Source organism: Patiria miniata, unplaced genomic scaffold, assembly GCF_015706575.1.
Source record: "Patiria miniata isolate m_02_andy unplaced genomic scaffold, ASM1570657v1 HiC_scaffold_20, whole genome shotgun sequence".
Lineage (NCBI taxonomy): Eukaryota > Metazoa > Echinodermata > Asteroidea > Valvatida > Asterinidae > Patiria > Patiria miniata.
In genome coordinates, this window is record NW_024037059.1 from 154384 (window position 1) to 181365 (window position 26982).

At 38.0% G+C, this 26982-nt stretch overlaps 1 long non-coding RNA gene across 1 annotated transcript; it reads left to right on the plus strand.

Moving 5' to 3' along the window:
• Window positions 1-4300: 4300 nt before the first annotated feature.
• On the plus strand, window positions 4301-14384 carry LOC119727621. Its single transcript, XR_005270991.1, has 3 exons — window positions 4301-4388; window positions 7841-7936; window positions 8656-14384. It is a non-coding gene; the product is annotated as an uncharacterized LOC119727621 (long non-coding RNA).
• Window positions 14385-26982: the final 12598 nt, after the last annotated feature.

Genomic DNA, 26982 nt, shown 5'->3' on the forward strand with positions numbered 1-26982 from the left:
TGCTCAATGGAGCCTTAGTCGTAGCTCCAGTCTGTGTTTCGTCGGCATTAAACACCTGGCCAGTAATAAACAAACCATTTTGCTACTTTCATGAGATTGTGTCATCCATGTTAGGTGCTATCACAGTCATGTGTTTGTTTGTGGTAAGCATTGATAGGTACATCTCTGTGTCCAGACCACTACGATACGAGACCCTCATGACGAAAAGAAAAGCACTGTTACTAATTTTAGTGGTCTGGGCCCTTCCGTGTCTTACTCGTATTGCTCTGACACCGTATGGAAGTGGTTACGAAGTTGTGTTCCGTGAAGACAGTGATATGTGTTGGTTGGCGCATGATGATCCTCTTGGTATAGCTTATGCCGTTTTCTTATTACTCTACATCGTTCTCCCATTTAGTACAACGTGTGTAATTTATGTAAGACTCTTCCTCCTAGCGCGTCGTCATACTCGTCACATCGCCTCACAACCGTCTGATTCCAGCGTTCATCGGCGACGACCCGTCAGTCAATTCCGAAGAAATACCAAATCAGCAATAACATTTTGCGCCTTGACTGTCACCTTTGGTATCTCATGGACGCCATTTGTTATCAGTTGGTTCTACCGTATGCTTACCGACGATGGACCTTCAGAGGTTATTGTTATACTAATACAACTTGCTAGTTTCTCCAACAGTTGGATCAACTGTTTGGTTTACTATTTCAGAAACAAAGTTTTCCAGAGAACTGCAAAAGAACTGCTTCAACGTGCCCATCCCAATTGTTGCTCCAACAAAGTAGTGCCCGTTGCTATATAAGTCCAACACAGACGGACAACGATAGTGAAAATGACGCCGCTCGTTTTCCTCTGTCAACCGTTAACTTAAAGTAAAAACGTCCGACTACTAAATTAATTCGAAGGTCACCTTGTTTTATCATTGTTGTAAGAAAGTTAAAAAAAAACAAAAGTGGTGATTCCGGCCATGTTCATTGTTAGAGGGATACGATCATGTTTAATTAAAGAGTAGTTCCCTGTGCTATTCGAGTTTCATCTCGAAAAATATATTTAAATTATTAAATTGCTATTTTCCTAGAAGTATGTAAAAGTTAGTCACTTTTGAATGAGACATCGACCGAAAAATGCATCGATAGTTATCTAATGATTTCTTCACAAAATTCACATGATTGGCTACCAGACACTAGTTTGGCTCTCGCAAGCCAGTGCAGGTTCATCTGTGCGTAACATTTTTTTAAAAAAACGCAATTTTTATAGAGGGTTTCAGACGTCCCACATCGGAATAAAGTATTCATTTTCGTTAAGACATTTAAAACAGAAAAAGAAATTGGGCGAAAAAAAGTAAATTTATTTAAGAGTACGGGGTATGCAGTTTATTTAATAATCCTACTTCCTCGATTTTTGTTAAAAGTTTCATTAAAAGGGCTATTTGGACTTAATCAAGTGCGCATGCCTCGACGTCACATTGTCTCTCGCGTTCAGTCTTTGGCTTATCATTGATAAGTGGTTTCCTGGCCTTTGATTTATACGTTAAAAAGTTGTCTTATAATATGTATGAGTAAAACAAAGTCATTACTCTCATATCGGACGCTTCAGTTTTGTAGCTTCTTGAGTGCGAACTGTTGCCAAAATAATATTTATTGTTTTCAATTGTTATCGTAGGCCCGTCTTTTTCTCATTTATTTCAAACGATGTAATTGGGCATCGTTTCCTATAGCCTAGTTAAGTTCAAGGCGGATGTTTGGCACTATAGATGTTAAGCTGTTACCGGGGGTGGTTGGCATTAAATGCTATCATATTTTTTTCATAATTTTCCTTTCTTGTGGATTCCCTAAACCCATCGTACCTGGTAGATCAGCCACTGTCGGCTAACTTTTTAAGGCGAGGACGAAGACTTTCGTCTGCTCATATCATTCGATATGTTTTGCACAACTAAACGATCTTTATGCCGCTCAGTCGCGTTTCATCCATCAATCTGTTGATTTCTTTCTTCGCATCATGTTTTCATTAGTTATTATTCATCAGTAGCATGAATGCAATTCTAACAAGTAGAAAGCCAAAGAAAGTACAGGTTAATTTTTGAACAGAACAAGTGATCCGTGCATGAGATATTGAGAGTGGGATATGCATCGTTTCGATTGTCACTCTTCTGACGCACAGAGACTCGGGGTCAATCTAAGTCGACATTAAACAAAAAGACGGTTTCGTTGGTTTCAGGGAATAAGCAATAACCAAAATTTAATTTCTCGACCCTTATAAACTCCGTCCATAACAGGGATAGCTATATCCTCTTAAAAAATACTACTTGCATGGGCGTCGCCAGGATTTTTTTCTAGAGGGGGGCAACAAAAAAATTTGCCAAAAAATGCTTGTATTTCTCAACACATTCTCAATTTATCAGTTTTAGAGGGGGGCAGGGACATTTTGCCCCCCCCCCCAACTCATTAAATGTACACCACTTTGTCTTCGCGCCTCTTTTTCTTTCCTTTTTTTTTTTTTTCTTCCTTTTTTTTTTTTTTTTTTTGCTTTTCCGGGGGGGGGGCAAGTGCCCCCCTTGGCCCCCCCCCCTCGCGACGCCCATGACTACTTGCATTATATTAGTCAATTAATAAGATTCAAAAGATATTAGTCTATTTCATGTGACTTAAGCTATTTTCCTGAAAATATAAGTTGTATATTAATTAAAAGAATTGATAATAAGTGTTGGGTTGTAGAATTTCACGTAGTTGAGTTGTATTTTAATTGATATGCCTAATTGTGCCTCTATTTCAGTAGTGTCCTAGTTAAGATTGTACTGTGAGTGTTTTTAAGGCTAGAATATGTTGTCTGGCAATGATTAAATTAATCTGAATCCCTTAAATGTTGGTTACATGTAGTCGAAAAGTACTTACAATCATTCCAAATATTTCTTAGTTTTGTGTGAAGTTTCAACGTTAATTTTTTGGGCTGCTGTTGGGGCCCTGCAAAGATGTGATTAAAGGCCATCATTAAACTTGAAAATGAGTCTGACACAGGACGATCTTATTCAGAAACAACAAAAAGTTTGGGTGGATTCCATTTTCAGAGGTTAAACCTTTTGGGGGGGGGAGTCTCAAAATTGATGAAAATTTTCGGAATAAAGTGGCTTAGATATGCAGAGTTTATATCCAAAATGCAACAAATTTTAACCTTGCACATATATCAAATTTTAACCCTCCAATGCAAACATACAAAGTTGTCCTTTCAGTCAAAGTGAGTCAAGTGACTGTAACAGTTAAGAGCTCCTAGCCTACATACAAGGGCGGATCCGATGGGTGGCAATGGGGGCCCCCCCCCCCCCCCCCCCCCCCCAGAAAAAGAAAAGAAAACGAACCCATTTTATTTTTTTAAGTGACGTCGCAATAAAGGCAGACATTGCCTCCACAACCATATTTTCCTCAAAAAATAAATTGGTTAAAGTGGTCAGAAATTGCCTCAGATCGCACCACAGAGATTATAGAATCCAACCCATTTCTAGGCCCTCCCCAAAAATTGTATTCTGGATCCGCCCTTGCTTACATAAAGCAGGATTGACTGGCTGTGACTGTTCATGTAACTTGAGCCAGCTATGCTTTGACTGTAGGTGATTGATAAGCCAGCTGTGCCTACCAGTTGCCTGCTTTTGTCTGTTGACTGAGTTTGATTAGTCACAGTGCTTTTTTGAAATATGTTCTGACTGTTGGTGACTAGCCTGTAAAAGGCATGGTGGGGAAGAGGATTTTTTTTTGACTGTCTATGACTGTTCAGACAGCAGGAGGGTTAAAAGAATAAAAACAAAACAGTTGTTTGTAAAGTCCATTTTTCGCTTCAGTGTCTTCTGAAATTGTGTTTACTGTAGAAAATAATATTGGGCAACCGAGAGATCGGGATTCTAAAAGAAAAACAACAACAACATTTATTGCCTTTTGAAAAAAATAACTCTTTAATTAATATTACGTAAAAGATTAAACGTGAGAGGAATTAAATGTTAAATCCACCAAGAATTAACAAGTGCACCGTCTTTTATTTCTTGTCATGGCATTTATTTTATAGGTTGGGCATTTTTTTCAAAGCCATGTTCTCAGTCTTGAGATCAAAGGTGTTTTTATCTAACCCTCCCCGATTGTCTCCAGCAATTTTTGTAACAATTAATTAATTAAAATAATAAAGGGCCATGCATACACCCCACTTTTTGGTAGAAGTCCCCGCCCTGCTGCCCCCAACCATGTGTCACTCAGTGGATCTGATGGAGGAATGAAATAAACCATGTTTGCTTTATGCGGGCTATTACTGCTCGAACTATCAAACGTGCCAAGAAACACGTCTGCACGTGGCAATTTTCTGCGTGATTTGGCAGAATTTATCAAAGCAGGAGCGTTCTTCCACCAACCTTACACATGTAAGTAATATTTAGTACACCAAGATAAATGTGTACTTGTTCTAATTAAAGTAAGTGTTGTTTAGGTCTTTTCCCAACTAATTTTCAATTTTAAATTACATGTAAATATGTTGCCCATTTTCCGGACAAAAATTCAAGCGTGTGAAACTCATTGCAAGAACCATGAGAACTCGAGCTGAGCATGGTCAGCCGTAGCCCCATAAATGTGGCCAGTTTACTGGACTGCCTCCGTAAACATAGGCCACACAGCCACCATCTTGGAAACTGACTCGGCGAAATTTTGAAAGTGATTTCCAGTCCTTCATTTTTAAGGAGCGCGATCGCGCAGGCGCTCCTACTGCGCTCCTCGACTGTCTCGAAGGAGCGCTAAAAATAGCGCTCCTCAGAAATCCAAAAGAGGGCTCGTCAAACACGGGAAGTTTAAAAATAAGAAGTGATAAAAACGCAAAGGATTTTAAGTCTTAAGCTACACGTATTTTTCGTTGGTATAATGCCCAAACTCGCGTTAATATGCCGCTGGACATCGCTAAAAATGAACGAACACCGAGCTCGTACGTACTGTATAAGATCGTGTGTGTACAGCGGTTGTATACTGTGCGTGCACAATCTGCATATCGCGTAGAGCTGCATGAAAACACGTGGGCCCGTACGTGCAAGTGCAGCAATGACTGGTTCCCGCTGCGCCGCGCACTAAGTCCCAATGAAGCAGAAGGCATGATGAAAATGCGGTAACCAGTCAATGTAATAGTCCTGCGCGGTGCAATGCACTGCCTGCCGTACAGTGTTTCGCGTGCAGGCTGGACGGAATAGACGTCGTAAAAATGCCAAGAAAACAACGATTGAGAAGGACGATCTTTGCAAGCTTATTCACAAAACTTGATCTCTCTTGTCTGTGTATGTATTTCCCGTGTTCATGAATTTATTTTGAGGAAGTTTACTGGTATGTGAAGTGAAACGATGCAGCGTGTTTCACCGAAATCCTATACCGTGAAACGAGTCTCATTGCCGGCCCACCACACACAGTGCATCACAAACGCTCGTACTAGTGCGAAGTTCAGATGTTGTTAGCCAGTTTCTCGTCGTGACTAGCATTGTGTATATGGCATACTTGACCTGCATTTTCCGTTATTTTTAAGATTATCGACGGCAGATATTTTCGATAAAACTTAAGGCAAGTTTGTGTCATTTTGAGGCCCTTTTTGTGAAGCTTTCGCAGAGCAATTGAAATAGTTCAGGCTGAAAATTTCATATAATTTTAACGAATCTGAAAGCAATTTTTCAGTTGCTTTATGTGCCGTTTATTAACTCTCCATTTTCCAAGTATAATCAAGTGATGAACCAACTGACACCTGTATTAAAAAATGAAAGCCTGAGCAGTAGTCAAACCTTTTATTAATCTCCATTTAGTTAGTTTTTTAAAATAAATTTTACCTTGTCTTACAGTTACAAAAACGAAAAAAGTAACGCAACTTGAGCATATGTTATTATGCAAAAACTAATAATAATGCAGCCCCTTGAATAAATCCTTATATTCAAAATAAAACAAAAACAATGGTAACCCGTCGTTTTACCGCTGTTTATCCGTAGATTTTAAGGAGAGCGATTTGCTCTCCTCGAATATTTGAGGAGAGCGATTTATAGCTCTCCTGGATTTTCTTTAAATGAAGGACTGGATTTCCACATTGCGACTTCAAACCCCGTTCATTTATGCTTTAAAAATACACTTACCCTCTTAATAACAAAATTAGAACCTGCTGCCAGTGTCAGTTGCCCAGCTGCTGCGTAATTTACGACATTTTCTGGAGCCTTCTTGGCAACTTGGTCCAACCATGGAGCTATCTCCATGGTCCAACTGAACAATGCCCTCGCGCAGATCGTTCACCTGTCAATCGATTAATCACGCGTGCAGGACGCACGCTGCAGGCCCAGCGGAAGTCCGGTTACCAGACCAAAAGATTCTGACTATTCCTAGGATCAGGAATAGTCAGAATCATTTATGGGGCTAGACTACCTCTGCAAATAAAGGCCACACAATGGAACCTGCACCCGAAAATGTAGAACTTTGTCCAGTTTTTATTTTCACATTTAGACATGTTAGTAATACTAATAGTGCTGTTCAGTAGTCCGAGTAACTTGGACCCAACTTATCGCCTTTTTTAAGACATGGTCTGGCGATAGTAGGGTCCAAGCTAATACCGCGAGCTGGACAACACCGTCCCAAAAACCAACATTTTCCAACAAAAAACATCAGATTTCACCTTCAAAACGGCCTCCAAATTACTAGATATGCCACCTGAGGTACAAGTAGACATCGATGATTAAGATGGTTGTACTGAAGTTTACTTACGATCTGGAAAAAAGTGAAATTTTTCATTCATTTCGGAGAGCTCCCCTCGCGATCTTGAACACGTTAAATTTCCGATCGTGTTTAATGTTTGAACAACGTGATTTCTTCTTCATGCCCAGCGTACATTCGATGGTCCCCGTAACCCGAGTGCGATTCCGTTACCGAGCGCGCGCGATGCATCGATTATGATAATGAGTCACGTTTGTAAACACATACATGTGCATTTCGAACTGTAAAAGGGAATCGGGAACCAGCTTGAACTGGTATCCGCCATAAAAGCTGCGCTAGTTCCTGTCTCCCTATTATCGTTTGAAATGCACATGTGTTTACAAACGTGATCCAGTCTACTCATTATCCGTTACATTTAAGTTATCTTGGCCTCTTCAGATTAAATCGGAAGACAAAAATATTTTGAAAACCGCATGGTGAACTTAACCTATAACTTTGGTGATCCCCAGGTAAATTTTCCTGAGGCTGTAGAGTCTGAACATAAGGTCAAAATCTTGCACCAGTGGACTATCTATGGAGAGTCAAGAATATTTTCTAAGTATTTCGAAACAAAGTTGGAAATGTTCCTTAGTCCCAGATTTATCAACATTACAATTGGCAAAGAGAATTATCAGAGCTTTCAAAACTGTTTAAATTTGCCCGACTAAAAGGGTTTTGAAAGGTGAAATAGTGCTGGAACTTTGGGACTTTTCGAAAGGTTTCCAAAGATGAAGCAACTCTGTGGGCAAATTCAGTAAGTTGCATTTCAATACCTTTCAAAAGGAATTGAAAGGTGTGGTAGTGCAGTAACAATAAATTCTAGAGGATTTTAAAAGGTCCAGCATTTTTCCCCTCCAATTTGCCAGCACCCAGATTTTGAGGTGTTTCGAATGGTCTAACTACAGGAGAGTTAAGAGCAAAATGTCTTAACAACATTTCTGCAATTACTGACTTTTATTGAGATGATACGTTATATGAAGGTAAAAGTGGCGTCAGGTTGCAACATTCTTTCTGCTTAATAGATTAGTCTATTCATCCAGGCTGCATGTGAGGTGTCATATTGAAATGGTTCAAAGAGATATATTTAACAGCTACAAATTTGTTTACTTACCAATAGATCGCTAACCCAGACATAGATGTCAGATGTACTTGCTGTCGCCAAACCTTCTTCAACTGTCATGATCATGCCAGGCACAAGAACCATATACAGAAGGTTAGTAATGTTTTGATGTATGTGATGAGGACATTGGATTGAAAAGATCTCTTGAATTGGGTCAATCAACCTTTGGACCTACATTGCCAAAGATTTTGGGCCGTAGATCTTGTGTGTTCGTCCTGCCAAAAGTGAAATAACTACATTTATAAACCTTAAATGATAAGTACAAATTGTATCCTTTGACAGTGTCACAGATCAGATTTCCATCCCCAGTCGAAATTTATTGAACAAAGTTGCAGTGTTTCATACCTGCTAACTTTCCCTTTTTAAATGGGAATCATCCCTTTTTTGAAGTTTTCAGATTGAAAAATAATCAATATGTTCTGGTTTTTTATAAAATATTGGGAACACTTTTCACCAATTTGATATTCACCGTAGATAACGAGGAAAAATAGTGGCTCGCAGTATCCGACCGCTGATGTTAGGAACCAGTTCAAGATTATGGGATCTGGTACCCGTAACTAACTTTACAAACTACTTAATAACTTCTCAGACAATAAAAAAAGAAAGTCTTTGTCATTTGTGAGAATTTTCAAAATGAAAACTAGGCTACGTGGAAAACCTAAACACATTTCACGTTTTTGGACATTTTAAAATTACAAATCCTTGGACCGCCATCCAGCAGTCACGTATGTTGGCAGGTATGGTGTTCCACTAAATCATTACAAACCAATTGCATATCCTTCTATTGTTTGTTTGTCTGATTTGACACACAGATTCTGTGACTCAGCACCACTCTAGCAAACCAGCAGTCCACTCCCCACCAAGCCCATCCATTTACTTTGAGGGCGCTCTTCTCTCTAGAGTCAAGAGAAATCCTACTTTCTCATACACTGCCAGATGTCACTGCAGCAGGCTGCTCACTGAATTGCAAGCTACTGAAACTCAACACTGGATCTGATGAGCCACCGGGAAACAGTCTGCGATGAACAGGAGATATGTCTTGTTCGGATGTCATGGGATGCATTCATCACATGTTCCCTTCTACTAGTACATTGGATCTGTGCAGAATTCTGTACAGAATTCAGCAGCTACACCGTTGCCAGCAAGACCAGAGCTCACTTGAATTGACTTCCTCCAAAAATCAGTTGCCTTTAGACTCTCAATCTCACAGTGCCATGAGTTGCGGTTTCTCATTTTTTGCCAGACAAGTGAAAGGTCCACAGGAACTGCTTGAAGAGCTGTGTTTTTCCTTCCAACTGGACAAAGAGTGACTCCAAGGATGCCCAACTCTTTGAGCGTTTTGCCTTCGCCAGTCACACCAAGGGCTTCAAAGATTGTTGAGAAATGATATGGGAAAAATACGTGTCATACACCAGAGGTTTTTTTTGGCCAGACTCTGCTAGACTCAAAAACACTGGATGATTCACATTGATTGATTGCAATCTGGCAGAAACTTTTGAAGACCTCTTTGGAAATGGAAGCCTCTTTTGAAATGGAACTCTCGTGAAATAGAACTCTCATGAAATGGAACTCTTGTGAAATGGAACTCTCTTGAGCTTGAACTATATTGGCATGGAACGTTTTTGAAATGGAACTCTTTTAACAAGAAACTCTTTTGAAATGGAACTTTATTGAATCAGAACTCTTTTGAGATGGAACTCTTTTGAAATGGAACTCTTTTGACACGGAACTCTGTTGAAACGGAACTCTTTTGACATGGAACTCTTTTGACATGGAACTCTTTTGCAATGGAACTCTTTTGGATTGGAAATCTTTTGACACGGAACTCTTTTGAAACGGAACATTTTTGAAACGGAACTCTTTTGAAACGGAACTCTTTTGAAATGGAAGTTCTTATATTTAAGAAGTAGAGGTCTCTCTTTCCTTAAGTTCACTAGAGGTCTTCAGAAATCACCTCTGTGGCCTTTATGCTGAATGGGTTGCCTTTGGTAACCACAGTTTGAAAGACTTCAAGAATATTGAAAAGCTGATGCAAAATTTGTCGTTCACAACATTTGATGATAAATTAGCAGAAAAGTCATCATGAAAAAAAAAACCATTTGGACATGATTCTCTAAAATATTGTCTGCAAAGAAAATTGTGGCACAAAAGCCTTCAAACCATAACATTCTTTTGGTGAATCTACATGTATGATTGATGGCACTCATACATGTAGCTGAGATCAAATCAAACCACAGTTCATGAAGATGGAGGAGAGGCCTCTACAAATGACACGTAACCAGCCTCTCACAGCAGTCAGTTGTTCAGGCACGGTTCATAAAAGTGATTAGGCACTAGTTTCATTGACCATATTCCGTTCTGTTCATTAGCTTGAAATGATCACTTATTGCAAAAAAAGGACAGTTTGAGCGCTGCATTTCAATTTCCTAAAGTTGCATTCTTTTTTGGTGCATTCTTGAAAGAATCAAACAATTTCTTGGACAAGATTCGCTAAAACCAAGGACTGCTCAAAATGCAGAAAATCCTCACGTAGAGAAATGTTTATGATACAATGTTTATAACAGAGAGAGAGCTGGTTACGTTGAATTGAAGTTTTAATCTGAAACATTTCTTTATGACATTGCCTGATTGGTATTATAGCTGGGTGCAAGATTGGTTTCTCTCGAACAAAATTCTTTAAAAACAAACTATGTTTGCACACAATTTGAACCCACTTCTTTGAACCAAACTTTTGATATTTGCTTTATTGAACCCAAAATCTCTCATTTAGACTAAAATTTGGTTCAAATTTAAATCAAAAACTGTTTTAAATTCCCCGAATCCGAATTTCCTTGCATTAAAACTATGAGCTGGAAATACTCTGTCAAAAATCCAATATTGCCAACAAATATACAAAATTAACTTTTTGTTTCTACATGTACATGTATATCTTCAAATTTGTCTTCAGAAATGAGTTTTCAAAATCGTTGATGCATTTTCCAGTACATCATAACTTAGCTACCTACTATCAGCAGCCATGCCAATCTTGTACCCAGCTTTTGTTTATCAAGTATAGCCAGCACTGGTCCAATGTAGAAAGACAAAGTTTGGCTGTGAATGAAAAATATTGGTGTTAATCACACATGTTCCAAAAAGTTGCAAACTGTGAATTTTCAATTTCAAAGCGAAAACCTCAGAAAATCACAAATATAACTGTTATTTGGACAATTTCCTTTTCACGAAGCTGTTTTTGCACAAGTGCACATGTTGACTACCTCAAAAAAGCAGTTTTTACTTGTTCATGTGTCAAGCAATACAAAAACAAATGCTAACCACTGTTCATTACTTACTGAGAGCCAATGATCAAAACTTTATCCTCGCTCTAAAAAATGAACAGAAAAAAATGATGCTTCCGGTGCTGGCTGTACATATATGTACATTACATAGTCTTTTATGATAATTTGTTGAGTAACCAACCAATATACTTGACATTTTACCAACAGGCAATGTTCTGATACACTTGAGCCCAACGCATGCAAGTCCCCCCGGGGCGTGCACGTGTGGTGTTCCCCGCCCGCAGATGCCGGCTCGTCTGGTGAGTTGCCCCTGTCTGCATTGACGAGTGGTTGGTTGTTCAAGGTGTGTGCTAGCTTCCTGATCTTGTGGTCTGGATAATCGTGGATGACTTGGTCGACTTCAACATGGTAAGGATCCTTTTGAACTTTGACAATTAGTTTGCCTTTCTGCAAAGGAGATGTCTTTTTGGCTGTTTCTTTACCGAGTGTTGCTGTGGAAATTATGTACCATCTATCACTCTGGAGATTGCAAATCTAGGGATCAATCGAGCATCTACTCTTGATGTCCCGCTTGCATTTCAATAGTTCCATGGCGTCATGTTGATCCAAATGATCTGCTAACAAATGGATACTGTTGTTGGTATATCTGATGTTCTTCAATGCGGTTTGATTTTCGGACAGGTGTTTCAGCCGCTATTTATGTGAATAACTTCCATGGTATAACTCTGAAATCTCATTGCCTTTTATTGTGTCATCATGTACAATCAGTTCTCTCATAGAGTGTGTTCAAATCTTAGACATGCACGGATAAAAATAAGGAAATATCAAAAGGAAATCGTTAAAATTAACTGAATCAAACGTCAAATCTGCTCTAAATTCAGCATCTGATGTGTCACTTTAAAAAAATGAGTTTGCCAATAATATTTGTGTTTTTGGCAGCATATGAATCTTAACTTGATAAACATAAGCGAGCGATATACAAAATTCCCAAATTTAAAAAAAGGCAGCTTCTCTGCCTGAAATATTCAAAATGCGAAATTTTGGTGTCGTAAAAAAAAAGAGAAAAAACTGAAGGAGAAAATCATCCTCACTTCAAAGCAACTTTAAAAGAGACTTTTAAAAATTCAATGCTCTTTTAAAAACACAAAGGAGTCAAATTCTCATTCAATTAAAAAAAGCAAAGAATGGGCTATTGCCATCATATTTATCGTCAAAACTGCTGTACGAAAGAAAGAACGGAGAGAACATTTTAAGAAACTTTGAAAAAAAAAGGAGAGAAGGCCAAACTCTTCAAATTGTAGGGGATAAGTCCTGGTGTGCAGAGGGGGAGAACCATGCTGTTTCCTGGCCAGATGGAAGATGTGGTGGACAAAAAAAGCCCCCTGCATCCTAACAAATAGAAGCTGTGGTGTCAGACACAGGGAGCCAGTCCTGCCAGATGGTTCCATGGTAAGTTTAATTGAAGTTTGTAGAATGAATTCATGCACTGTGTACATCCTCATTGCTTGCTAAACCCAACAGTAAAATGTGTATCTCATGGCTAGGAGTAAACGCTATCTGTCTGCATTACAGGAAAACAGTATTGTGCATTATAGTCTTCAGTCTGTGGCAATACCAATTAGCCTCAATCTGGCGCTTGAAAAAATAGAGTAAGAGAAACGAAATGTCAGCTTTTTGTCATCTGTAGTCAAAGTTGGACGAAGGCTTTGACATGACAATTCTAGGAACTGATCGACTAACTTTTGATATTGCCGAAGAGATGTCAACACTCTTCTCATGAGTGCCCATTGAGTCCTACAATCATACAGAGATGCAACCAGTGTACTGGTGCGCAAACATCTCAACCAATCTCAGTAAACTTTCTCGACACTCGCTGCAAGCACTCAAAGTGCTGCTACTCAACTCATGATCAAATGTTCTGACCTCTGCACTCCAATCCTATGATTGGATAAAACCTTGGGCTTGAGCAATCACTGCAGCCCCCCATAGATTCATCACCTACCTGATAGGTGGTTGCATGGGGAAATCCCCTGCCAAGTCTGTTTAAGAGGATCTTTTGTTATCACGACTTTGTGATCTGAGCTGCTCACTTGTCTGCAGTGATCGAGAGCCATATCAAAGTGTGCTCTTGAGCAATTGGAAATTAACGTGCACTTTCAAAGAAGCCTTGGAAATCTAGGCTTGCAATAAAAGCAGTTCTATCTTTGTTTAATATTGACACAGATTAAGCTGAAAAGCCTTGAAGCAAAAGCTCTTTTCAGATGCACGACTCCTTTCAGCACAAAACTGAAATTGTTTCATTCTCATTCTCTGTCAGTATGCATTTTTTTAAGTGAGAAATGAGACGTTAAAACAAAGGCCGTGCCATTGTGTCCACCTGTTAGTATTCGTTATTCAACTGATTTTAAAAACTAAGAAGAAGACATTTAACTTTGAATGTCTTTGAGAGTCCTGGAAGATCTTCACCTTAGCTTTGACTTTAAATCAAAGCTTTGAAATACTCAGTTTTATTTTGTCTTATTGGCCAGTTTGCACCTTTGCACGCTACCTCAGAAAAGAAAATTCAGTGTTGTACACTTCCATGCAGAAGAAAGTTATCCTATGCTCTAAGTGTACCGGTACTAGAACATGAACCTGAAAACTATCCCTGTAAGTCGTTTGTGTTCAACATCTCATCAGAGAGCAGTAATTGAATACAAGTCTGATATCTGACAATTGTAAATCTTCCTGCAAAGAAGTCAAACATTGAGTAGATTTTACAGAACCTACCATAAAGTTGGTCTGCTCCGAGTTAGACCAAATTGGTGCCACTTGCCAAGAAACAAACACTCACAATTGTGAATCTTTGAAAAGGTTGCTGAAACCAATCTGACATTGAAATTAATTTATCTTGTCTCACTAGCAGAGGACTAAAATTTATTTCTCACTATCTCATGACTTTGCCAAAATAAAAAGTGCAAAGTGATATCGCACTTTGCATCAAACTGACACACTTGAATCTAATTTTAACTTGACCAAAACTGAAATTCTAGAAATATGGTCTTTGGGGCGTAACGGTAGTGTGTCATTTGTCAAATGAGGTGAAGATCTTTCAGGACACATGTTGGTATTGCCACAGACTGAAGACTAGCTATGCTCCATGCTTTAACCCTTTAGTGACCACACTTCTCTCGGTGTGCAACGCTACTTCTCCACGTGCATTTTCCAGACTGAAGAAGACTAGGCTGGTATTGTGAATTGGGACTTATTTGAATGCTAAACCAACTAAAATCCTGTTGAAAATGCAGTTCTTATTCAAGGAAAATATATGTGAAATGTAATTTTTTTTCGAATACTAAAATAGCTAATCAGCGATTAAAAAAAAATCAGAAAATGTTGGTCATTCTTTGCCACAGGCAATTCAGTTCTCTGGTGGCTAAGGTCACTAAAGGGTTAAAAAGAAAAGTCAAAGGTTTTTTTAGTCATTGTTCAGGTCAAGTTTAGATTCCGTTTAGTACTAAGAAGGCTGCACGAACATACAAATGTAGGGCAGGTTTCTAAGCAAATATGCGAGCTCTTCAGTCTCTTTAGTCTCTTAAAATTGATCAAACTACTCTTAGTATTTTCATTTGTTATTATCAACAAGCTAAAAGGTAATATTAACAATTCTGTTAAAGGCAAACTTCAGCAAACCTCTTTAATTCAATATTGCAGCAAATAAATACGTCACAGAGTTTGAATGCATTATTTTTAACATTGAGCAGAGCGTGTAGCATCTGAATATTTTTTCCTGTCATATGTAATGATTCATTGCATGTCATGTAAATATCGCTAAAGACCATCTCTGAGAACATTAATGAGTACAATGCAGTGAACAGTGAATTAAACATGATGTGATAAATAAATTATACAAAATTGTACGTAGGGTCAAAATCTGGAAAATAAAATAAATTTAACCAAATTACAAATGTAGGTACATAAACCTAATTACTAAAACATAAAAACGACGCCTTTGACATGACTGAATTAAGGAGTAAATAAACACTTAAATAAACAACTCAGGACAGCTCAGTATGATAAAATGAAATTGGAAAACTTGCACATTTTCTTAGCCAGAAAATAATATTAAGGTTCAAGTCAGTTGAATAATTTATAGAAATATAGTCAGCCCACTAGGGAAAAAACAAGCTGGTTTTTTTGTCTTTATAGGGTTTGTTCTATAAACTAAATGTACAAGTGAGTCAAACTAATTTAACTTGATAGCCAACTGGGACAGGAATATTTCCTTTTTTCCATGGAATATTTTTGCAAGCATGCATTTTTACAGTGTTCCTAACTTTATACCCATTAACCTTTACTGGGGTATACTCAGAGAGATCTAAAATAACTAGGACTTATTAATTTTGTTGACGTCAATTGGGTTGAATCTCAGTTCATGTAGGTACACCAGGCTCTGTGTAACTGTAAGAGGATTACATTTTATATCATTGTCCCAAGAAAGATACATGTAGGTTTAGCCTGTAAAATTAGTACTTTTTTGTCATTCCTCTTTTAACCCTTACTCTCTGAGGGTAGTTTACTGCATGTCAGTTGGTTATGCCAATGCCCTCCAGCTGCAGTTATTTGGCAGATAACAAGTCTTAGCAGTGAAGGCTCCAATTGGCAGGAGTTGGAGGCCCTGGAGGGTGCCTGATACTGACCAGCTGGGGGCACTCACTTTGTTATCAGAGGACTCTCATTGTTCTCTGTGGCATGTATTGGAGTGCCTGTCCAGTTACCCTTGAAATGACATGGCAGATATTGGAGGGCCATGCAAAAAACATAGGAGATTTTCTTGAGGCACACATTGGCATGCGTTGGAGGGTCTAGTAGGGTAAGGGTTAAGTGTTTCAAAAGTGAAAGGTCGGTCTTGTCTTATAGGTTGTAAGGGGCGGGTCCCAGGATAAATCTTAAAATGAATGGCAGTTTTGCTGATTGAATGGTTTCTGACAAAATGCATACTTTGAAAGAGCCTTATTTTGAAATTCTGCTCTTTTATTTGACTAACTTAAACTTGCAATTCACTTAGCCAAAAACAACCGTGTCAATCCTTCTGATACGCAGTCATCTTGATTTTAAATTATGGCAGTGTTCCATTTTCGAATCCTGCAGGAGCACTCAATATTGTTTGCGAGACAAAAAGGTTGGTCTAGTTCAATTGCTAAACAAAGTGCAGATAAAGTGAGTGTAATTTTCAATCCAATCCGTTTTGGTCAGTCGAGAAACCAAGGAAGTCTTTTGCCCAGTTTTGCGTGCTGCATGCCTAAATATCACTGAAATTCCTTCTGAGTCAGTAGCAAGTGTCTCGTTGCAGAATCAATCTCAGAAACTGCCGTTAATTTGTCCTGGGGCCTGCCTAGGTTTGCATGTGAGCATAAATGTGCAATATCTGTTGTAATGTAGACATGTAGCAATACAGGGTGAGTCAAAAAGAAAGTGACCAAATGAGAAAAAAAGGCTTTTAAAACACGTTGCTCGCTCCATTTCATAAAAAAATAACATAGGATAAAGTATGTGTCATTGACTAGTAACTGAAAATTTCTCGCAATTTTGCGTACTCTATTCCCAAGTTATGTCTATTTTAATAAAAAGATCACACAATTCAGCTGTCCACCACTGATCATTTACCGTTCTACGAACTGATGAATACTCATGAAATACATGGACGTTTTCCCACCTCGATGAATGAACGAAAATTTGCAAAAAAAACTGACGAAACTCGTCATCACTATTTCAGAAAAATAAAAGAGTTGACTTTACTTGTTCCTCAGATTCAAAACACAACATCTGACAGAAAAAAGATAATGTTTCAGTCTTCACCCAAATGATCAAAATCTCATTGTATTTCAATGCCTGTGTGTAATCTGTAATTATCACTCCACTCAATAGCTTCCAATGGCATTCCATAAACCGCTATAAATTAATAGAAATAGGTTCCTCTGGAAGCCTGAATCAATTTCAGTGATTAAGACATATTTCATTGATGTTGAAAATTTGACCGCTTTTTAAGAAAAAAAAATCATTAATCCAGGTCACTTTCTTTTTGACTCGCCCTGTATGTTTACTCCAAATGCCATGATACACATGTGGGTTTAGCAAGCAAAAACAGATGAGGATGTATGTTGTCATAGTACAGTGCATGAATTAATGAAAGCTTCAATTAAACTTGACCATGGATGGCCATGGCGGGACAAGGCTGTCCCTGTGTCATGATGATGCCACAGCTTCTGAGGATGCTGAGGGGCAGATTGCCACCACATCAACAGTGGCGTAGCTAGAATGAAGGAGGGGCCACAAGAAAATGGGAGGGGGCAAATTGAAGCCTTTGATACGTCCATGTGGGCCCTACATCAAATTTAAATTGATGGTTTAACTTTACCATTGCCGCACAGGTTGGCGGCTACTTTTGATACATGTACATATATGGGCCCATCTGGGTTGGCCAAAATATGGGCCGAGCATGGGATTTTGATAGATCCCATTTCGTCCAATTGGACAGACAGCCCCCTCCACATGTTAGAAGGCCCCTCCCATCCCCATGAGCTACGCCACTGCACATTAACCAGGAAATAGCATGGTTCTTCAGAAGGGCACATCAGGTTGAAAATGGGGAGTAAAACATAAACAGAAATACTCCTCGAAGAAAGAAAAACCCCAAAATGTTCTTTGACAAAAGTCTAATGTGTGACATTATAGGCTAGCAATCATTCAGTGCACAAAATGTGTGTAGATTTGGTTTGCCTAATGTCAGTTTGAAAAAAAAAACGATTCGTGAAGAGTTTGGCCAGATGTTGGTAGAAAAGAAAAGAGATCACTCAGTATTGAACTACTGTGTGTAATCAAGCGATATCCAAAAGAAAAACTGCGAATGTGTTTCAGTCCAACCAATTTCTCTCTCATAAAACTTCCAATCAAAATGTGTGGGTTGTTTTAGATTGTAACATGTACATCATGTACATCAAGTGCATAAATTGAATAATGTACATGTACATGGACATGTACATTGAGTGCAAAATGCAACAGCTGTCTTGAAGATATTTATGATGGCACGAAGAAAATATTGCGATCACTTTCCTCCACTGAACGAACCGTTTCGGTGTATTTGCCCATATATATCAAGACTATTTGAGACATGTCACATGTTGACTCTTTACTGTACAAAATGTACGTAAGTAAACTTTGTCCAAAAAAGGAGACAAAAATAAGCGCAACATTTACTAAAAGAATAACAACAATTCTATCTTTCTGAGTACAAGGTAGAAATACGAAAACAGTTGCTTTGAAATTGGACTTGTCCAACCAAAATGTTGGTTGAAGTTTTGGCAGAAAATCTCACTTCATAAAACCTGTAAATCCTACCAAGAAAACTTTGGTAAATTCGAATGTGCAAATTGAAATATTGCATTAAATTTAAGTCCAAATAATAGCCTAAATTTACTCGACACAAGTATATTTTGTCTGCAAAATCTGACGTTCTTAAAACTAGTAACGGTGCTGCCAGAAAACATAAACAAATTGACGCATTTATGTGGTCGTATATATCTGATGGAATATGCAATGTACATGTACATGTACAGCATGTACATAGCATGTACATGTACATAGCATGTACATGTACAGCATGTACATGTACTACCCAAGTACAAAGAAGCTCTCCAAAATTGGCAAGGCTTTTGAGCTTGAAGATCAAATTTGACGATAATACTGTTACCTTCTCTTACAAGGTTACGTCTGCCTCCTGTAAAACATTTGCTGAATTGGTTTTTTGGTCCTTGCCAATTCAAGTTAAACGTGCATGTCCGTCAAAACCAAAACTGTACTTACAATTACTTGTGAAAATCTTACGAATAATACGTATTTTGAAATGACACACTCATGAGATGAACTGATCACTGTACATGTTGATGTGATTAAACGGCAGGGAGATTTCAGAGTTATATTGTGGAAGTTATTTACGTAAATGGTAGCTGAGATAAATGTCCTAAAATCTTATTGCATTGGAAATATCGGAGAAAGCTGGCAAATTGTAGCCTGTTTGTATTGCATGTCATTTAAACGGATCAGAAACATGATGCAACAGCGAACGATGGAAATGTTGAGTGAGACAATCATGGGTAGATGTGAGAGAGATCTCTACTTGGGCAATTTTCGGAGTGATAGTTGGTATATTATTTCCGTGGCAATACTTAGTAATTGAAACGGTTAATAAGGCATCGACTTTGTCAGAAAAGTAAATTGATTGTTGAAGTTCATAAGGATCCTTATCATGTTGGAGTTAACCAAGTCATTTGCGATTATTTGGACTTCAAGTTTGGGGAGTTAGTGCGCACTAAGATCAACTGATCATGAGTTGATGTAGATAGAGGGCGACTCGCTGGACTTGTCAGTGTCTGTGGGCGGGGAACACCATGCGTGCACGCCTCGGGGGGACTTGTATGCGTTGGGCTTTTTTTTTGGCCGGACCAAGTTCAAGTTCAAGGCCAAGTTCAAGTTTAAGTTCAAGGTCAAGGTCAGGTCAAATGCCAAATAAATAGAGTACAAACACAAATTTGCATGTCTCTCTTGTATTTTATTGCAATAGTACCAAGTTTTTAATTCGAAAGTAATACACAAGAGGGCGCCCTTTATATTTCAACAATATTTTTAAAATATTTTTTAGTTTTTTTTTAACAGCATAAAGGGCGCCCTCTTGAGACAGTGCAATTTGAACAAAAAACATTTAGTTATACTGAATGGCGCCCTCTTGTGCCTTGCTTAATTTCAATTAAAAATTTGATTATATCAAGTTGAACTCCAAAATCTTAGCGTGTCCCATGAGGGCACCCTTAATAGGCTTTAAAAAAGTAAGTAAAATGCGTAACCTTAAAAAAATAAACCTCATGCAAGAGGGCGCCATTCGTTAGTTCAAAGTTAAGTTGACCCCCTCGCCAAAGTACAAAGGACATATCTGCTGTCTACTTAGATAAATTTGCAGCAAGTCTTAGATGATTTTTTTTGTCTTCTCACAAACATTAAAAAAAATTATCTTGAGAAAAAGATTTTAAAGTGCATCTTCAATTATTTAAATTTTTAAAATAGACACACCGTTGGTTATTTTTCTTTTCACTTACAAAAATATTGAAATCCCAACAGCATAAAGCTGGTCAAATTGAACTATCCCGAAGTAAATTATGTCAAGTTAACTTTTCTGGTACACAGTATAACAAACTTGTTTTGAATCACAGAATAAAAAATGTGAATTTATCCAACAAGATATGATAGCAATGTTCTGTGCTGCAAACTTGTAAAAACAGACAGCAGATATGTCCAAAAGAAACACACCATCACACCAAAGAAACTTCACTTTAATGTAAGGAACAAATGAATCTACAATGGCACATTATAATAAATTGTCTTACGTAAATAACCATGCAAAATACATTAAAGTTTTGACTAAAGGTATCTATATAATAAATAAAAATGGTACATTCTTCACCTCAAAAAAATTGGTCGTGGTTTCCTCTCATCGTCGGAGACAGATTCGTTAACATTCTATGTAATCGATACAATATTTGATTATTTCAAAGTAACCAATATTCAAACTAACGTATCTCTGCCATCCAAAATTGTCAAAACGTCAGCAGTATGAAGGATTCAATGGCAGACATCAAACAGAACATCATTTCAGAATTCAAATATTAAAGTTTTATAATTATATGTCTATTTACAATTTAACAGTTATAAATACTGGTATATTGATCAATGTATACTGATCAATCATTAAAATGTGCCATTGTAGATCTATACAATTATAATCTTGCTTGCATCGTCATCTTAACTCTTTTTTTACAGTTCTAGACAACAGTCCAGGCACATGTCAACAAACTTTCTTGGAAAAAAATAAGAATTTGTTTTGGCAAAGTTAACTGTATGCAACTTTTTGGTTACTTGCCTAATTTTGTGAAAATCAGAAGTGTCTCTTTTTAAGGATTTTAGTTTTAATACATTTTAGGCCTTCATTTTTAGTTACACTAAACACTCAGAATTCAAATGAAAAGTCTAGACAGTATCAGAGTTAATGCATGTCATATTCACATCAAGACAAAAAACTCTGAAATAAGGTTTTCTTTTTCACAAGTTCAAACTTCAGGTCTAAAAAAAAATGTTTAAACTAAGGAGTTGTTGATTGTGGTGGTTGCAATTTGCTTATTCTTGTTCATTTTGAAACATTTCAGACTTTTGTGACATGTGCCTGGACAACTAATTCAAACTCATCAATCATACTGGCAAATCCTTGGCAATGAAAGTACTGCCTCACAAAATATGAGATAATAGAAGGATTGCATGGTGAAGAACCTCCAAAACTCATAAGATTTCTTATACATGGTTCTATTACAAACTTTTATTTATTCTTGTCTGGTATTTCTCTTTGAGGCTTAACTTTTTAGACTCGGAATATTATAATGCACGAATGGATTGGGACCTCTCATTGCCAAGGATTTGCTCAAAGTTTGCTCCAACAGCAGCCACTTGATCCAGTCCAGCCAATTCCTGTCAGCAGTCTTCCAAATGAGATGCAAGGAAACCTCCACCAGGACTCAGTATCTCAGTCATGTGATCAGTCACCTGATGAGGGAAAACAAATTATGAGCCATCAGAGTGTCCTGAACATTGAAATTTGGTTAGATCAAGTTACAATATTTGCACGTCAAACGGCTGGTTTTAACACTGTCTAATCGTGCCAAAGGTTTTTATTATTTCATTGCACGAAAAATATTACAAAAAATAAGCAAGTCTGCAGAAAATTGTTTAAGGAACTGGTATGCAGTAGTCATGATAATATTAGGCTTAAGATTTTGAGTTTACGGGTGATGTCGAGGGAATAGTGACATTCCTTTTGTGTTTAATAAAGAGCCACAATTATTCTGAATTGAAATGCAGTTTTGAAAGTTCATTCTAATTAGCTGACGAGAGAAATGTGACTTTCAATCAAAAAGTTACAAAGTTAAGGATCAAAACCAGCCGTTTGAAGACGCCCTCTCTAATGTCACTTGCAATTGGACTTAAGACATTATAGACACAAAAAGTACACACACACATATAGCTCATTTTGGTTGCAATCTACCACTGTTATTTTCGAACAGGGAAACTGAATGCAGGATTTACAAATTAGAATGAAAAAAAATCGCTTGTTGGTAAAAAAATACTAATCAATTAACTGACAGAGTGATACAAAATACATTGAGAAGCCAAAATTCAATGTCTAAATTACTTTTTTCTCAATTAGTTCAGGAAACCTTGCTGATGTAGCCGTAGTGTGCCAGGCTTGGATCTCAGGAATAACTTGAACAAGGGGAAAGGGGAGGGCAAAGGACAGGACATGATGGGTCTTTGATGATGGTAGTTACAATCAAGCAAGTCTTTAGAAAGACACAGTTGGGACAGGACATGATGGGTCTTTGATGATGATAGTTAAGATCAAGCAAGTCTTTAGACAGACACAGTTGGGACAGGACACGATGGGTCTTTGATGATGGTAGTTACAATCAAGCAAGTCTTTAGACAGACACAGTTGGAGGTATTTTGTCATCAACCATATGCAAAGATATTCCTGATTTGGCAAAGAAGCCATGTGGATTTACCAGTACCGTTGAAGACTGATACTAGATGTGCATCATTAAGTTGACTGATTTAAGGACTGCATCAAAATTATATTCTAAGTGATGACTATCCATAAAAAAAGTTACCGAAACCACCCCCCCCCCAAAAAAAAACACCAGTAAGTTTTTTTGTCACAAAATCTTAAACTTAACGCTAATGCTTTATATTCTTTCAACAAATACTTTCAAAATCCAGACATCAATGTTTATCACGCAAACACATAAAAAAAATTTAAAAACCTGAAGCCCCTGACACACCTTTGCGTATCCTAATTCCTTATGAGTTCCTTATCCAAAATTTTCAATACGCAGCCGTACGCTCAAATAACATCGAAATGTTTTGATCACTTTGACTTATGTGCGACGCACATCTAGCGTACAAGTAACGAATTCAGGGCATCCAATCCATTGCGTATGAGATGCGTATGAGTTGCGTACATGCAGTGCACAACATTATTTTTCGGGCTGCGAATAGGTCAGTATGCAGTGGGCATGCCGAGCGTATTCAGGACGCACCCGACTTATGCCGACCGCATGCTTGACACACTTCTGAGCGTATTCCCGCCGCATTTCCTCCACTCGCCATTCAGCGTGCGTTGCATCTGCGCTTCAACTACGCTATGTATACGTCCAATACAGGCGGTTCATATGCTGACGGGGTGCGTCACGAACACATAGCGTACTCGTAACGCACTCAACCGATGCACTGCGTATTTATAACTTATGACCTGCTTAACAGCGTACGCAGCGTACTTTTGTGCATGCCCAAAACTATCCTGCATACTGGGCCGTACCATGCGTATATCTGCGTACATAAAACCTACACATAACGATAGACATGCATATGAGGTGCAGATTGTGCGTACCACTGCGTATGAAAAAAACTGTCAATGCGCAACTCATAAGGAATTAGGATACGCAGAAGTGTGACAGGGCCCTGAAGTACAGTTCATTAATGTTTTTCAAATTCGGAAATTCCACAAGTAGTAATTCAAGCAGAAGTTCAGCCCAAGTTCCCCCACTGAACCTCAGGATGCTAAGAATATGGAAAGAATTAATAAAGAGTTTATTTCCAAAACACGATAAATGTCCATTTCAAATAGTGACAAATCTGCAAGCTTACGAAACTTCAATTTAACATTATTTTTTTCAAATGAGTGTGTTCTAAATTGTGGTTGACCATATAACAGCCATCCAACCTGACTTTGGGCAGCCAGGAGAGGGCAGCATTCCAAAAAGGAACGAAATAGCGAATATCGCATTTTGGAAACAAACACATGACAAATGTTCTTGTTAATGTAAAGTGTTTTAGCTGATGGCATGATGCTTTTGTAAGACCCTGACCATGCTGACCCATCAATTCCAAACATGTACATAAAAACAAACACCTCCAGCTTGCCTAATTTTTGAAGTATAAAGCAAGCTGAATTAGCTTCTCACTCTGTATTTACAATAACATACTTGATTGGCAGTCAATAATGTTTAACAACAACCTGAGAGCTACCGGTATCTAGGTAGTCTGTTTTATCATCGAGTGGAAATACTCGAGTGTTACACAATTTCATTTTGTATAATACTTATAATAACACTCTAAAAACATCAACTTTTCATGTTTTCTTTCACCCACCGTAGGCGATTTAGGATTAATAGAACATACCAGGTACATGTACCCTAAATAAAAAAGTAGTATTTATATTCAATCAAAGACCAGCACATCTTTAAGATGACCAAATAGCCCCATATAAAATGGTCAACGTTCAACTTTCTGACCACTCAAACACAAACCCCAAATTGTAATGTTACAATTATAGCAGCATTTTAATTTCAATACTGGCCCTATCACTATGCCAACTGGGCTCCCAAACCGCAGTATGGGGTTACGCCATCTCCAGTTACCAAGGTAATAATTACCTAGGCAACACCCTGATGTGAGGTTTTTCCAAGGATCAGGCGCCTCCTTTAATGAAATACTCCAAACTACCAAGAACCATCATTCACCACTGTTAAAACACTAGAAACACAACAAGTACCATGAACCAGCTTCAGAATATCTTTCTGGAATATCTTTGCAGATTTTTCCTTTATGTTCCAAAATGCCTGATCAATGACACTGATTGGCAGTCTCTCCTCAATGGTCGACACAGAGTACACATTGTACTTATCTGCTGCTAACGACCCCTCTGTTTTTAACAACTTCTGGAATCCAGAAAGTCAAATTCTCCTGAGATGAACCTTTCTTGTAACTGATCAGCTTTGACAATTCTGCAGCACCAGAAATCAATTGTATCTTCAATGACAAACTCTTCTGGTAATCATCAAGACCAGTAACAATGATTACGAACAGCAATCCACCTTCTCCACAATCAATACATTTTATCTGCTATTGGTCAGTCCACTGTTGACTTCTAGCTGTTGTGACATTCTGCTACTTTTCATCATTAGTAATGATTCAGTACGAATGATTATTATTTCATATTGTCGATGGTACAAATATTTTCATCATCAATGTCTATGAGCTGTGATACATTGTGTATTTCAAAATGATGACGTAATTTGTCCATTAATTAACTCGAGGAACTAAACCCTCGTTTTGTTGATCAGTCACAATCACATTTCAATCCTGTTCCTCTGCATGGCATTTATGCAGGCTAGTCACAAACAATCAGTTCACTATCTCAGTACAGGCACTGACAGTCAAATTCCATCAACAGACAAAATCAGGTAAATGAATAGGCACAGCTGGCTGATCAATCTCCTGCAGTCAAAGCATACATGTAGCTGTATCAGGTTTCATAACAATCACAACCTGTCAATCCTGCTTTGTAGCAGGGAGCACTCAACTGCTAAAACCAGTCACTTGATTTCTTTTGACTGCTGGGCTGGCTTTGTTGAGATTGCCAGCCACAGAGGGAAGGTCAACAACTCATCAGATTCCTCCAGCAATTACACATCTGCGGCTACAAACATCAACCATCAACGTCTCATCAATGCTGATGTATCAAACAGTGTTCCACTGCCATGAACTATATCAGCTTCTTTCTTATGGCACTGGTTTCCATGATCAGTGAATATTCAAAAGTGTGATTCCAAAGCAATGCTCTCCACAAACCATCACCCTCATCACTGGTCAATTTATGATCAGTTCAATTGAAATTCAATTATCCTCCTCTTTATCAGTTACCAATCACTGCTTTTCTACAACTGATCAATTTTTCTAATCATTGCTCAACAATGATCTTTATCTGTAATTATTCAATAATTAATTTTATTTGCAAATTTTGCAATGGTGACTGCTCACTAAAAGCCATGACTCCCTAGCATAATTTACTAGGAAATATACACATCCTGGAAAATTCCAAATCCATGTTGGAAACTGCATACACATATTTCTGACTTTGATTTTAGAGGTGTGCCGACCCAATGTAAAAGACTGTCAGTTTAGGGGTACTGTACCCATCCTGACAGATTCCAACTAAACATGTCGTTGGGGTTTGATGGGTTGAGTCTTGTGACAGTTAACTCACCAATCACATATTAAATTAGGGCAAAAATGTTGTCAGTGAAACATTCTCAGTGACAACACTTTATCCTTTTCTCCGTAACTGACTGACATAAGCAATTACCGGTACTTTGTCACCAACACTGACTAATTTCCTCTAACTAAATTAAGAAAAGTGGAAACCTTATCTTACTTGATTAACATCAACTTGCACGGCAACTGTATTTATAATGAAATATATCATCTTTGACTCAAACACAATACCCTTCTCCATCATTGATCAACTCTTCCAATCATAGAGACCAACTTTTGTAATTAGTGATTAACTTAAGGCCAAGTTCGGGCAAGGACCATTAGTCGACTAGTGGTTGATTTGTGACGTACATGTACCTTACGCCTGCGCACTGATAGCAACGTGCAAACGTCTTTAGTCAAATGCTGGTCAAAATGTCATCGCAAAACTTCTGGATCCTAGCTCTCTGCTAGCGTTATGAATGTTGAGTTAAAATGAACTGTCTGTGCTCTCAATAAAATTCTTCTTTTTTTCCTGACAAATTGTGATCTTTTAAGGTTTTAAATGGAAAACAGTTTCCCCTTACTTTGGTCTCTGCAACCCAATGAAAAGAAAATTGTTATATAGGATTTCAGGTTGCTTTCGCACACAAATTAAGACATGTATGTAATTGTCCTGCAATTACATACATGTAC